Raw genomic sequence first — 13,272 nt, forward strand, 5'->3', positions numbered from 1 at the left:
AGATAAAATATAAATTCTATCAAGGGTCTACATTTTACTTGCCTTTCCCACTTCATCTTCCACTAGCCCCCTTCATAAACCTTCTGTTCTGTCCCACAGTCTATCGCTTTTCCTCTAAACATAGGAATGATGTGAAAATCACAGATTGGAAAGGATCTGAAATCCATCCTTTGCTCAAGTCAGATAAATAGGAATTATTACTCCCTTACTCCCCATAGCCACACAACAAATGCTACAGATTCAGCCTCCAAAACTTAACCAAGTCTCTCCTCTCTGACTCCACTCCTACATTCTAGATTGTTCTATCGTTACTTGTTCGTGCACTGGCTCCCACCAGGCTCCTAGTTTCCATCTTTCCCTCACAGTCTATATTCCATACAGCAGCCAGAGTGACCTTTAAAATGACAGACTTGTCCAGTTGCAAGATGGATGTGCTGTCTGTCTGTAGAGGATTTTGAACTGCCTGCTCATTGCTGCATTCCACATGGGAAAGACTGGATGAAGAACAAATTTGGGCTGGGGGCAATAGCATTTGGTTAGGTCTCTTGGGCAGGGTGTACAAGTCTGGAGTGCCAGAAAGAAGTCAGAGCTGGAAATAGAAATGTGGGTGTTCTCAGCAAATACAGGGGACATCAGTCTTGCAGCTGGGCAAATCTTGGCAGTGGGAATAGTGGCAAGAGCAGAGTCTGTTTAAAGTCTGAGTACATTGCCCAGATCCTACCTTCCAGCTTCCCCCAAGCCCATGGCCCTCTCCCACTCACTGCCCTGGTTTATGTGTCCTCCCTGCTGGAATTAGATGATGGCTTCTGCCCTTTGGGCCTGTCTGCTGCCTCTGTGATACTAACTTTGCCTAAAGCGGCCTGTGTGGGCTGGGGATATCACTCAGTTGGTAGAGTGCTTGCCTAGCATGCATAGGCCCTGAGTTCAATATCCAGCACCACAACAAGAAAACAGAAAATCGACCCATGTGCTTTGTGCCCAGTGCTCTGCAGTTAGCTGGCATTTAGCAGACATGAACTGAAAGAGTGAATGAGCATGAATTCAGTGGATTTTCTATGGGTGGTAATTTAAATTCCTAATTTTATACCCATGCACAGAATCTTTATCTTCTGATCCTGAGGTTTTACTTCAAATTGATGGTGTTACTGAAGACAAGCTGGAAAAATATGGTGCAGAAGTGATTCCAATATTACAGAAATACTCTGAGTGGACATTGCCAGGTTCGGTATTCAGCAAATGTGTGTTTTATAAAAGCCTGTTTTAATGTTAAGCGATATATCTCTCTGGATTAGAATTATGTGGTTTCTGGGTTCTGTTAATGATTCTTACACCTTATTACACTGAAGTTCAAGTCCTCAGAACAGCCCCAGTGGTATAGAGGCACTTCTGAGAGGACACTAGTGTTTATTCAGTTATTAAACTTGCTAATAGGGCCCCAAAGGGAACATTAGGCCCAGTCATTGCTGGTTCTGGTAAAGTGAGTACCAAGAAATAGCAGCCCTGGGTGCCCATCTCATATCTGTCACTATCTTATTCTGTGATCTTTGGCAAACCACCAGCAACCTCTTTGTGCTTCAGTGTCCTTATCTGAGGAAGGAACATGTTATGTAACAAGTATATCTGGAGATAAAATGTAGAGGTTCAAATGCTTTGGAAAAAATGAACAAATCTTCAGAATGCTACTGTTATTAGTCATTGAAAGAACATGCCCTAGTGAGGGCATCATTAACAGATGCTCCCAAAAGTCGCTTTAGGCATGTCCTGTAGGGCCTCATCACTGGCTGTGGAATGTACTGACTAAAAAAAAAAACAGAGAACAAGGAAATATTTTGTTGCAGGAAATAGAAAAAGGGCAGATGTCTGCCCTCCACTAACATATTGCCATTCAATAAGACCTCACAGACCAGCCAAGTTCAACGTTTTCCTTTTTCTGTAATAAGCAAAGGAAAATCTTCTCCAGGCTAATGAAATGATGAGCAAAAAGAGAAATAAATGAACATGTACTTTAAGCTTTCATTTTACAATGTTTTTTATCCATTAAAAAGTAGGTTCCTCATAAATTCCTTTATATGATAATTATTTCATTAAAAGCCACACTCTGGGGCCAGGGATGTAGCTCATTGGTACAGCACCGGCCTAACATGTGTGAGACCCTGGATTCCATCCCCACAAAAAAATAAAATAAAAGCCATGCTCTAATTATATTTGGTGATCCTTGGTAGAAGCTTCACATTTGTTTCATGTCATAACTAGTTTGGAAGGGGCTTTTGTGCACACAGACAGGGCTGCTTCAGGGAAACATCCCAACAGCGTGGTGACTATTACTCCCTCTTCTAAGCACTTTGTGACAAGAGCTTCACTGTCTTATACCATCTCATCCTTACAACCCCCATTTTACAGATGAGGAGAGTGAAACTTTTCATTTTTCCAGAGTCACACAACTAGTATGACAGTGCTTTTTCCCCTGTGCTGTATCTGTTTTCCATATGAACCAGGGTTGGAATCCCAAGCCCTCCATGCTACCCATCCGACTAGGCAGCAGGGTGGCCTGGAGGGCACACCAGAGCAGCTTCCTTTAAGGATGCCTTGCATTCAAATACAGATACCTATAGAAACTACCATAGGTATTCTTTGCAAATGTGTGCTTTCATACAGGCCCTTTTCCTGCAGAAGATGTGAAATATTCACAACAATAATGCAAAGAAGTAGCTTTTGTCTATGAAGAAATATGGTTTAGAATTTTCTGATACCCATTTATTAAGAAACTATTGTTCAAAGCCAAGGCAGAATATAATTTATGTTTCCCTTTTTTTGGGCTTATTTTTTCAGCATGTTTAAAATCATAGATAAAATTGTTTAACATTTACAGCAGGATTAACTGCCCAGTTCATCATAGGAGTGCAGGCTGCAAAAGGTAGAATATGAGCTAAACCTGATTGAACTGTTGAATCAATATGGCAGGAAGGTACCAGGAAAGCAGCTGGGGATCGACTGAACTGTGTATCTGTGTGTCTGAACTGTGAAGCTGTGTATCTTCATACAGACAGTAGAACACATGGGCCAGCTCCATATCACCTGTAAATGTCTGCATTTCCCATTTGTAGCCAAGGACAGTTCTCCAGGGATAAGCCTTCCAGGAAACAGAGGCCCCAGAAAGAATGATCCTGAGGAACTCGATGAGGAAGAACCTGTGTCTTCTCACTACTTTACAAATAAAACCAGAAATGAAAGAAAGAGGAAGAAGATGCCAATCTCCCAAAAGTCTAAGAGGAGAAAAAGTAGTTACGGTGGTTTCAAGCCAAAAGGGTATGTTCTTTGATGTCTTTTACAACATAGAGTATAAGGGAGAAAAGGACAAGTATATATAAATGCTTTGAAGCATTTATTAAAATTAGCCATTGTTAAATGTTGCCTTTCCAGCTAATGAACTGAGGGTTAAGGTCTGATCCAAAACAAAAACATTAATCCAGACTTTTTTTTTTTTTTTTTAAAGCTTGGTTCTTGTCCCCAATGTTAATTCAAGCCAATTTAATAATGAGGACACCTTTTTTTTTTTTTTTTTTTTAAGAGGGAGAGAGAAAATTCTTTAATGTTTATTTTTTAGTTTTCAGCAGACACAACATCTTTGTTTGTATGTGGTGCTGAGAACCGAACCTGGGCCGCACGCATGCCAGGCGAGCGCGCTACCGCTTGAGCCACATCCCCAGCCCTATTCCAGACTTTTTAAACCATCTACTCCTAAATTGATTATGACTAATGTTTTCTAATTTATTTTTAAATAAATGACAGTGGAATGCATTACAATTCTTATTACACATATACAGCACAATTTTTCATCTCTCTGTTTGTATATAAAGTATGTTGACACCCAATGCGTGTCTTCATACATGTACTTTGGATAATGATGTCCATCACATTCCACCATCCTTGCTAATCCCCTGCCCCCTCCTTTTCCCTCCCATCCAGCTCCTCCAATTTGTTTGTTTTGTTTGATTGAACCCAGGAACACTCTACCAGTGAGCCACATCCTTAGCCCTTTTTTTTTTTAAATATTTTTTTAGTGGTAGATGAACACAATATTTTTATTTATTTTCATGTGATACTGAGGATCGAACCCAGGGCCTCACACATGGGTGGCAGGTGCCCTACCACTGAGCCACAACCCCAGCCCTCTAGCCCTTTTTATTTTTGAGACAGGGGCTTACTAAGTTGCCCAGACTGGCCTCCTGCCTCAGCCTCCCAAGCAGCTGGGGTTACAAGTATATACCACTGTGCCCAACAAAATTTCTCCAATTTTGACCTTGCCTTAGAAACCTTTTTTGTTTTTGGATAATTGTGCTTCTTAAGAGATTTTTCCACCAAAAGTACCATAAATCATGTTCCGGTTAAATAAATAGAAAAGGGTTTTGTGCCCTTCTGGCTTTTATGTTTCTGCCAGTACTTGTTACACTGCTTTTCATGGCAGCAGAACTCTATGAACCTCCACCTGGAGATATGCAGATGCTCCCTACTATTCTTAACTGCCATTCAATGAGCCACTGCAAGAGTTGCAGAGAATAGACCACAGTGGGGAAACCAAAAGGTCAAGCAAGCCAGGCGTCTTGGGGGCGGGCCACATAAATGACTTCTATCTTCCCTTTCCCACTTTGCTCTGCTGGGATGTGTCTTCTCTGAGGGCTGTCTGTATACCAAGCAAAGAACAAAAGCTAGTATGGTCATATCTTGACAGCATGCTTATAATGCATAGTTTTTAGTAGCATCTTTCCTGACTTCTGCCAGGGCACCTCCACCTTCTGCCTTGTAGGTAAGGTCTGGCAGGATGAACAATTCCAATCAGTCTGGCTGATTGTGGCTCCAAAATGACTGTATATTGTAACAGAATTGCTTGCAGAGAGAGAGGGCAACCAGTCTGCAGTCAAATTTTGCAATCTGTTGTGTTTGCTTTTGTGGTTTTTCTACCTCTTTTCCTTCTGGATAATAAAAAACAAAAGTGGAATGGGGGAAGAGAAAGGAAGGCAAATGTTACCAAATTGTCATTTCTTGTTAAGTTCATAAACAAACATCTTGTATGTGCTAATCCTTCTGCCAGAGTACAAAAATAGAAGGAATTAGTAAATGTTAGTTTAATTTTGTGGGTTTTAATGCGCAAGTGACCGGCAAATATCCTTTACTGAGGACATTTTCTTTTTTTCTTCATTTATTCCTCTGCCTTGGGAAATACTCATTTCCTCATTCACACAGAACAGAAGACCTTAAAAAGCCTCTGGTCCAACCCCAGCGGGTTTATGGTAGGGAAGCTGTTGCCTGGCTGACATGGGGAGGGTTTGCCTGAGGCAGGTCCAGCCAGGTCTCAGTTTCAGAAGTAGGACCAGGCCAGCCTAGAGGACTTTCATTTCTGCACTTAGTCTATGGAAATTCCTCAAAAACATGCATGATCTCTTCTCTCAATTTTACTTATTGGAACAAAGCAAAACCCTGTTATATTATTCACCGCTGTTGACTCCCTTAATTAATTTTCACAACGTTTGTTTCTTAGAGTGAAGCATTTTACTCTGTCACCTCAAACCTAACTTAAGAAGTAGTCAAACTCATACTTGTTCAAAAGCCAGTTCCAGTTTCCATGCCAGGTTCTAATTAGCCTGTGTGTTTAAGATGGGATTCTTTGTAATCCTCACTGGCTGACACCAGTGCGTTTTGTAACTCTCTTCCCCCTTGCCACAGCCTCATTGTATCTGCACTCCACTCTCCTGGTTTCTACTGGCTTCTCTGAGAGGTGGTTTCCGAGCTCCCAGTCTGCTCACCTGGTTGAGAGTTCCTCCCTGCACAGAGAGAGAATAAACTTGGCTCTTTGCCAGAGACCTTAACTCTCCACCCTGCCCTCCAAGTCTTACATCTCCAGGATAACACACAATGAGCCAGTTGTGTTCCTGGATGTCTGAGTGGGAGGAAAATGGATGGCCCCAGTGAAATGGAGGCTGCTGTTGGCAGATTCATTCTGTAAATCAACATAAACAGCAGGTTTTTCCTCCGGGCTTAATTTCTCAGCAGGAAATCAGCATAGGAAAACTTCAGGCTGCTCTCTGCTGCCTTAGCAGATCTTTGTCAGATCTGCCCTAGAGGAAGATTTAAAACGTTGAAAAATCACTTTTCATCCAGCCCCATGAGAATGTCATCTCTTAGAGCCTGTGGCCATGATTCTTGGCCCCCAAATCAGAGCTGGGAGCCCTACCGCCTGCCCTGGTGCCATGGAAGTAGTGGTGGGCCAAACTTGGCACTTGGGTGGGTTGCCGAGCAGCAGGAAGGGCTTCTCTAGATAATGCTGCTTGTGTTGCTCTGTTATTATGCAGGCCTCACCTCATAGTTGTTTGGTTTAGATTTTATTTGGGGGAAAGAAAGTTGTTATCAGCAAGAGAAGCAATGTGGTGGAAGGACTTTGTAATAGGCTATTTCAGGGGCTTCTTACCAGGTTTTAAGGGGCAGTGGAGTGGGAGGAGAGACTGGCAGATCTTTAGGTGTAAGCAAGGTGGCTTCTGGTTTATGTGGTCCTAGCAGACACCACTGGGTGAGGCGATGCTTGCCCCTCCCCAGGGAACCACATCTTCAGCCTTCCTCTGGGCTAAGTCTGGTGAGAAGAGGCTTATCCCTGCTTCTCCTGGCCAACCAAGGGGCTGTGGTAGCAGGACCATGAACAGGAGCCCAGCTCTGCTTCATCTCCACTCGCCCACAAAGCTGCCTTGGTCAAGACTGAACAAGTATGATAATTCCAGGATATCTCTTGGTCAGGGATTTTTAAAGTATTTTTATGTGCAAGGCATGGTGGCCCATACCTATAATCCCAGCTACTGTTGTGGAGGCTGAAGCAGGAGGATCAGAGATTCAAAGCTGGCCGGGTAATGTATTGAGACCCTGTCTCAAAAAATAAAAAGCAGGGCTGGGGATGTGGCTCAAGCGGTAGCGCGCTCGCCTGGCATGCGTGCGACCCGGGCTCAATCCTCAGCACCACATACAAACAACGATGTTGTGTCTGCCAAAAACTGAAAAATAAATATTAGTTTTAAAAAATAAATAAATAAATAAAAAGCACAGGCTGGGGTTGTAGCTCTGTGGTAGAGCAATTGCCTCGAATGTATGAGGCACTGGGTTCAATTCTCAGCACCACATATAAATAAGTGATTAGAATAAAGGTCCATCAACAACTAAAAAAAAAAAAAAAAAAAATATATATATATATATATATATATATATATATATATATATATATATATATATTAACATTTATTCTTTAGTTGTAACTGGACACAATATCTATTTTATTTACTTATTTTTACGTGGTGCTGAAGATCGAACCCAGGGCCTTGCAGGTGCTAGGTGAGCATTCAACCGCTGAGCCACAATCCCAGCCCCTAAAAAATTATTTTTTAAAAAAATAAATAAAAAGGGCTAGGGGATGTGGCTCAGTGATAGACGACCCCTGGGATCGGGTACCACCAAAAAAAAAAAAAAAAAAGAAAGATTTCTTTTATTTGATCAGAATAGATCTGGGTGTATGGATCTCAACTCTGTTCTCTGCAGAGTGGCTCTGATTGTAGGCAGAAGAAGGAGTAGGGAGAGAGAGGGTCTGAGGCCTGGTCACAAATCACAGAATTAAAAAAGAATCCTTGATATTTAGAAGGACAAATTTAGGATAAATTTATATGGTGGGCAGTGGTCCTTTTTTCCTTCAAGAAATTGAGGATGTGTTTTTACTCCTAGCTACAGTAGTAGTAAAAACACATCCTCAATTTTCTGTATATTTAATAAAGGAAATTTACCTTACCCAGGGTTACAGAAACATGAAGCCAAGGAAAATCATGGATCATGGCTCCAAGCAGGTTAAGAAAAAGACTGGTCACTTTTGTTTTTGTTTACCATTTTAATTTTCTTTTTTTTTTCCTTTGTCACATTTTTAGGGGGACTACCACGTGCAGAAAGATATCTTCTAAAAGTAAATCCTCCAACATAATGGGATCCAGTTCAGCCTTGCATGTTTCTCAGGCAGCATCAGGGGCCAGAAGAAAATTGGGAATTATGGCGCCACCAAAGCCTATAAATAGACCATTTCTTAGGCCTTCATATGCATTCTCATAACAACCAAGTCTTGATGTACATAGATCTTGTTTGTCAGCATCTGACCATCTGCGAATATAGAGCTGTTAGTCTTATTATGCCATTTTGAAATTTTTACTTATATATTAATATTTAAATAAATGCTTAGGGGAGATCATTCTTATTTTTTGAATAATTTTTTTTTTTAATTGGAGAATGAACTCAGGGGTGCTCAAACACTGAGCCACATCCCTGGCCCTAATTTGTATTTTATTTAGAGACAGGATCTCACCGAGTTGCTTAGCACCTTGCCATTGCTAAGGCTGGCTTTGAACTTATGATTCTGTCTCAGCCTCCCAAGCCACTGGGATTACAGGCGTGCTCCACTGAACCTGGCTTAAATAAATAATTTCTTTTGAATAGCATGTTTTTCTGCCACTGGAAGTGTTGTGGCCATTTTTTCTCAGAATGTCTAAGCAGCAGCTGAATCATCTCTCAGATAAATCCTAAGTATAACATGAAACACAGAAGTCAAAGGAAGAGACACCCATGGGACACTGTGAAATCATACAACAAAATTAAAAGACAAATGACAGAGAAAATACATTACAAAGGATTAATGTTCACAATATACAAAGAGTATCTATAAATCATTGAGAAAAGCTTAATACAGAAGACAACTAACAAAGAATGTGAAAGGCCTGGTTCCAGAAGAAGAAATACTAATGTCTCACAAATATGTGAAAAATCCTACATTTTTCTAATTAAAAATATGAATTTAAACCATGAGATGCTATTCTTTTGCCTGTCAAATTTTCAACACTGGAGCTAGGTTCAGTAATGCATGCCTGTAATCTTAGCTATTGAGAGGCTGAGGCAGAAGGATTAAAAGTTCAAGGCCAGCCTGGGCAATTTTATTTATTTATGTGCAGTGCCAAGAATCTAACCCAGTGCCTCACACTTGCTAGGCAAGTGCTCTACCAATGAGCCACAACCCCAGCCCTAAGCCTGGGCAATTTAGTGAGATCTGGTCTCAAAAATAAAAAGGGTTGTAGGTATAGCTCAGTAGTAAAGTGTTTGCCTAGTATGCATGAGGCCCTGAGACCAATCCCCAGTACTAGAGGAAAAAAAATTGTTTTGTCAACATTGAATGGAGATGGCCAAATTCTATTAATAAGAATGTATTAAATATTGACTTGGCTATTGGTTTGCTCTTTGTTTGATGTCCCACCCCTTGACCTCATTCAGGAGAGGACTTCCATGCTACAGGTGTTGAAAGGGTTGGCTGGAAGCCTTCAGGGCCACAGCCTGTGGCCTCAGGACTGAGGTGGACCCTGCACCCACTGGGAGGAGCTGCTTATTTACTGCCTCCTTAACTGCCACCTGAGGATTTTGGCTCTGTATTGACGGCTAGGAACTGACCAAATGAGTTTGTGGAGGGCTGAGCTCCATACCCCAAAACGTCTTTCATAATTAACTGTTTCAGAGAAACCACTTTTCTGGCAAACCCTGACTTAAATTGCAGGTAGAAGCTTCTCTAGGGGTAAAGAGAAGGAATGGAGGACCAAGAAGCCAGTAGTTGAGGCCCTAGATAATGTCTCAGCACAAGGTCTCCCTGAGCCACAGCATCACTTTCCACTTGCTGCAGCATCGTGGGTCTTTGCCGAGCACACTGAGCAGAAGTGAAGCCACATCCTTTAGTTTCCTGCACACCTCTGTACTAGGCTCTGGAGATGCAGTTCAGCCTCTCGTGAGTGCACACTCTGCCTTCAGGGGCTTCCAGGGCTACAAGGGAACAGAAGCAGGCAACACTACATGGGAACCCAAATGGTAGAGAGCTGAGGCCATGTATGTGCAGGGCCAGCACTGCCCTCTGCCCTTGCCTTATACCTCTCAGCTGCAGCTTCAAGAATAGGGTGGCTCACCCCACCTCCCAGCAGGAGTCTGAGGCCTGGAGACCTTTGACTTAAAAAGTCTGACCATAAGTGGCAGAGCCTGGCCCCAGACCCAGTTCTGGAAAAGTTGTAGGTTGGAATGAGCTCCCTTCAGTTCATCTGGCCCCAGGAGGGGGCACAGTAAATGCAAGCTGCCTAACTCCAGCTTGGCCTCTAGCCTTCCCAGATACCCCCAGGAATGCAAGTGCTCCTCCCCTCACAGGGTAACCCCAAAAGAGCAGAAGCAGGCAAGCCAAGACAAGTGACAGCAAAGCTGCTCCAGGCTGGGCCGTAATGGGGACCTTCTGTGGACACCACCAAGGGGCAGGCAGGGTACAAGTCCACAAGGGAATTCCATCCCAGAACCATCACTGGCCCACCTTCCCCGGAGCATAGGAAGGCCATAAGGAACACCTGACTCCCACCTTCACCATCACTCCTCTGGAGGTCACAGGAAGAATTGGAATCTGTCTCTAGAGCTGTGTACACACCCTCCTGAGACCCTTTCACTTTAGTACAGTCAGGTGGGTCCTTGTTTACTTCCTCAGAGGAAGAAAATAAACATTGAGAGCCTGGTCTATGCCAAGGGCTGTTCCAGGAACTCCCACCTAATGTAGTCCACCACTTTCATCCCCTAACATCCCTGGGAGGCAGGCACATCATAGTATCCTTTTTTATACAGAAAGCAGAATTCAGAGAGGTTATATAACTTGCCCAAACCCACACAGCTAGGAAGTGGTAATAAGTAGGGTAACATACATCTCAATTTGCCCTGAGTCCCAGTTTGTTGTCCTGGTGTCATAATTAACACAGCCCCTTTCATTCTCAAAAGTGTTCCACATAGGACAGTAAATTAGATGGAATCCAGGTCTGTGCTCTCAAGAATCTGTGTTCTTTCCCTGTAAGCCAACCTCCTCTCCCAACCCTTTTTTTCCAAAGTCTCGGGAGCCACCTGCTCTGACCTACTCTGCTCAGTACTGCAGGCTCCGGGGACAGAGGCTGCAGAACTGGCCCCCAGCACAGCTGAGCTGCCCTTTTCTCCAGAAGAGGAAGTGGAGGCTGTGATCCAGGCCCCCTTACTTTTCTTGAGAAATTGTTTCTCTTCCTCCCACCTCCCACAATGCCTGGAGCTGCTCTGAGCCCTGGAGGCCTTCTATATCCTTGGGGCTCCCAGAGGCTCAGCCCCAGCTCTTCCTTCAGCTCTGAGCAGCTGCCTGGGTGAGGTAACAGCCGCCAGCTCCACACAGTCCCCACACAGTCCAGAAATTCCACCCTGGCAGAGGGCTCTGGGCAGAGGGACATTGGCCTGTGGGTGCTCTGTGGTAGCCAGGGTAGAGTCCCCTCGGGTCCTGCAGTCTCTTCAGTGCAGCTGTCACAGCCCCTCATGGCCTTGCAACCAGGGTTCAGAGAAGCAGGCTGGGCCCCAAGTTCTGCCCACACCCTGCGAGGTGCTGCAATCCTGGGTGCTCTGACGCAAGGGCTCAATTTCTGCAGAACTTAGCTGCAAGGACCCACACCCTTGGCCTTGCACATGCCCTCCTGCTCTTCCCCTGACTAAGGCTCTCAGCCAGACCGTGTTCACCGTTGGAAGGAGAGGGGGGAGGATGGAAGCAAGACACTGCAGTGGTTGAAGGGAGCTTCCAGCCTGTTCTGTTAGCCACTAGAAGACAGGACAGGACAAGAAGCCAGAACTTAATTCTGTGAGGGTGAGTCATCCCCAGAGCAGGGCCTGCGGCTGGGTCTTTGACCAGGTGTAGTGACTTCACTGCTCCACAGCATGGTTCCATGATCCCAAAGGTTTGGCCACCAAGCCAAAACAGTACTCTGATGGCCCCTAAGCTGAGATCTACTCAGGATGTGGGAGTTCACTCCAGAGGGCCTCTGACCCCATGGGTCCCCCACTCAGAGCCTGCCATGCACAAAGTCTACTGGTATCACCCATTTCCTCAATCCCTGCCAATCGCCACTTAACCCCAGGAAAGATCAGGCAGGCCCTGACTCTGCCCAGACCTGGTTTGGAGTGGAATACAAAGGGAAGACTCCCTCCGCAGGGGATGACACAGGGCAATGACCCTCGGGTTGCAGAGGTGGTTTCCTGGGAACTCCTGATGGGGAGCTCCTCACCATCTTCAGGAAGGCCCTGCAGAGCCTCCATTAGCAGACTCTGGCCTCCCAGCCTGGACATCAGGCTCCAAGACTTGCGGGCAGAGTTCTGCTCAGACCAAGCACCCCTCGGGAAGGCCTTTGAAACTCCTGTGACAGGAGAGGCAGAAACCCACTAATTACAAGGAGGAACAACTGTCTGCAGTGGCCCTGCTGAGTGGCTGGGGGAAATAGCACCAGACACATGCCCAAATGGAGCCTAGACACAGCATGAACAACTGCATATGCATGGCACAGGATGGGCACTTGTACACCTAGCATTGCCACAGGTCCAGAGTTGGCAGACTTGTCCCTTCCTCAGCAGTCCATGACCTCTGCAAGCTCTAAGGTCTCAATTTTTTGTGCATGCACAATAAGAATAACACCTGATTCCAGTCTCCCAAGGCTGTTGTGGGCATCCATCCTTTTGGTCATATATTCCACAAACATTTTTTTTTCCTTTCTCCCCACTTCCTGCCCCAGAACTAGGGATTAAATCTGGGGATGCTCTACTACTGAACTATATTCCCAGCCCTTTTTATATTTTATTTTATATTGAAACAGGGTCTCACCAACTTGCCCAGGCTGGCCTCCAATTTTTGATCCTCCTGCCTCAGTCTCCCTAATAGCTGGGATTACAGGCATGCTCAACAATGCCCAGCTTTCCACAGACATTTTCAGGCCAAAACACACAGCTATGGGTACAGCCCTGCCACCCTTTAGTAAGGTCACAGGCAGTGAGGGAAACACCCCGGGAAAAGAATGAGAACCCATGTAGTATCGGAGCCTAAGGGACAGGGCACCACAGGGCCAGCCCCAGTCCAAGTAGATGTGGGAAAGAGTACACAGGATTCTGGAGCAGCCACGGGGTCTCCAGGCCAGGGATCCCAAGCCTGGCCATCCCCACTGGAAACACCCTGTGCTTTCTCCTGGCCCCCTCTCTTCACTTCCTAGAAGAAGCAGAAGGAACATTAAGCCTACCATCTTGGGACCCCTTCAGAGCAGAAAGTAACCCTTCCCAGCCTGACTTACCCCTCACTTTAAGGTGATGAACACCTGGCCAGGCCACCTGCCTGAGCAGATACATGACATGACAGGAGCACAGCAAGAG

The 13,272-nt window shown here is 44.8% G+C and overlaps 1 pseudogene; it reads left to right on the forward strand.

Moving 5' to 3' along the window:
- LOC143388582 (recQ-like DNA helicase BLM) overlaps nucleotides 1-8,127 on the forward strand; it is a 55,847-nt pseudogene extending 47,720 nt beyond the window's left edge.
- Nucleotides 8,128-13,272: the final 5,145 nt, after the last annotated feature.

This window comes from Callospermophilus lateralis, chromosome 12 (assembly GCF_048772815.1).
Source record: "Callospermophilus lateralis isolate mCalLat2 chromosome 12, mCalLat2.hap1, whole genome shotgun sequence".
In the NCBI taxonomy this organism is placed as follows: domain Eukaryota; kingdom Metazoa; phylum Chordata; class Mammalia; order Rodentia; family Sciuridae; genus Callospermophilus; species Callospermophilus lateralis.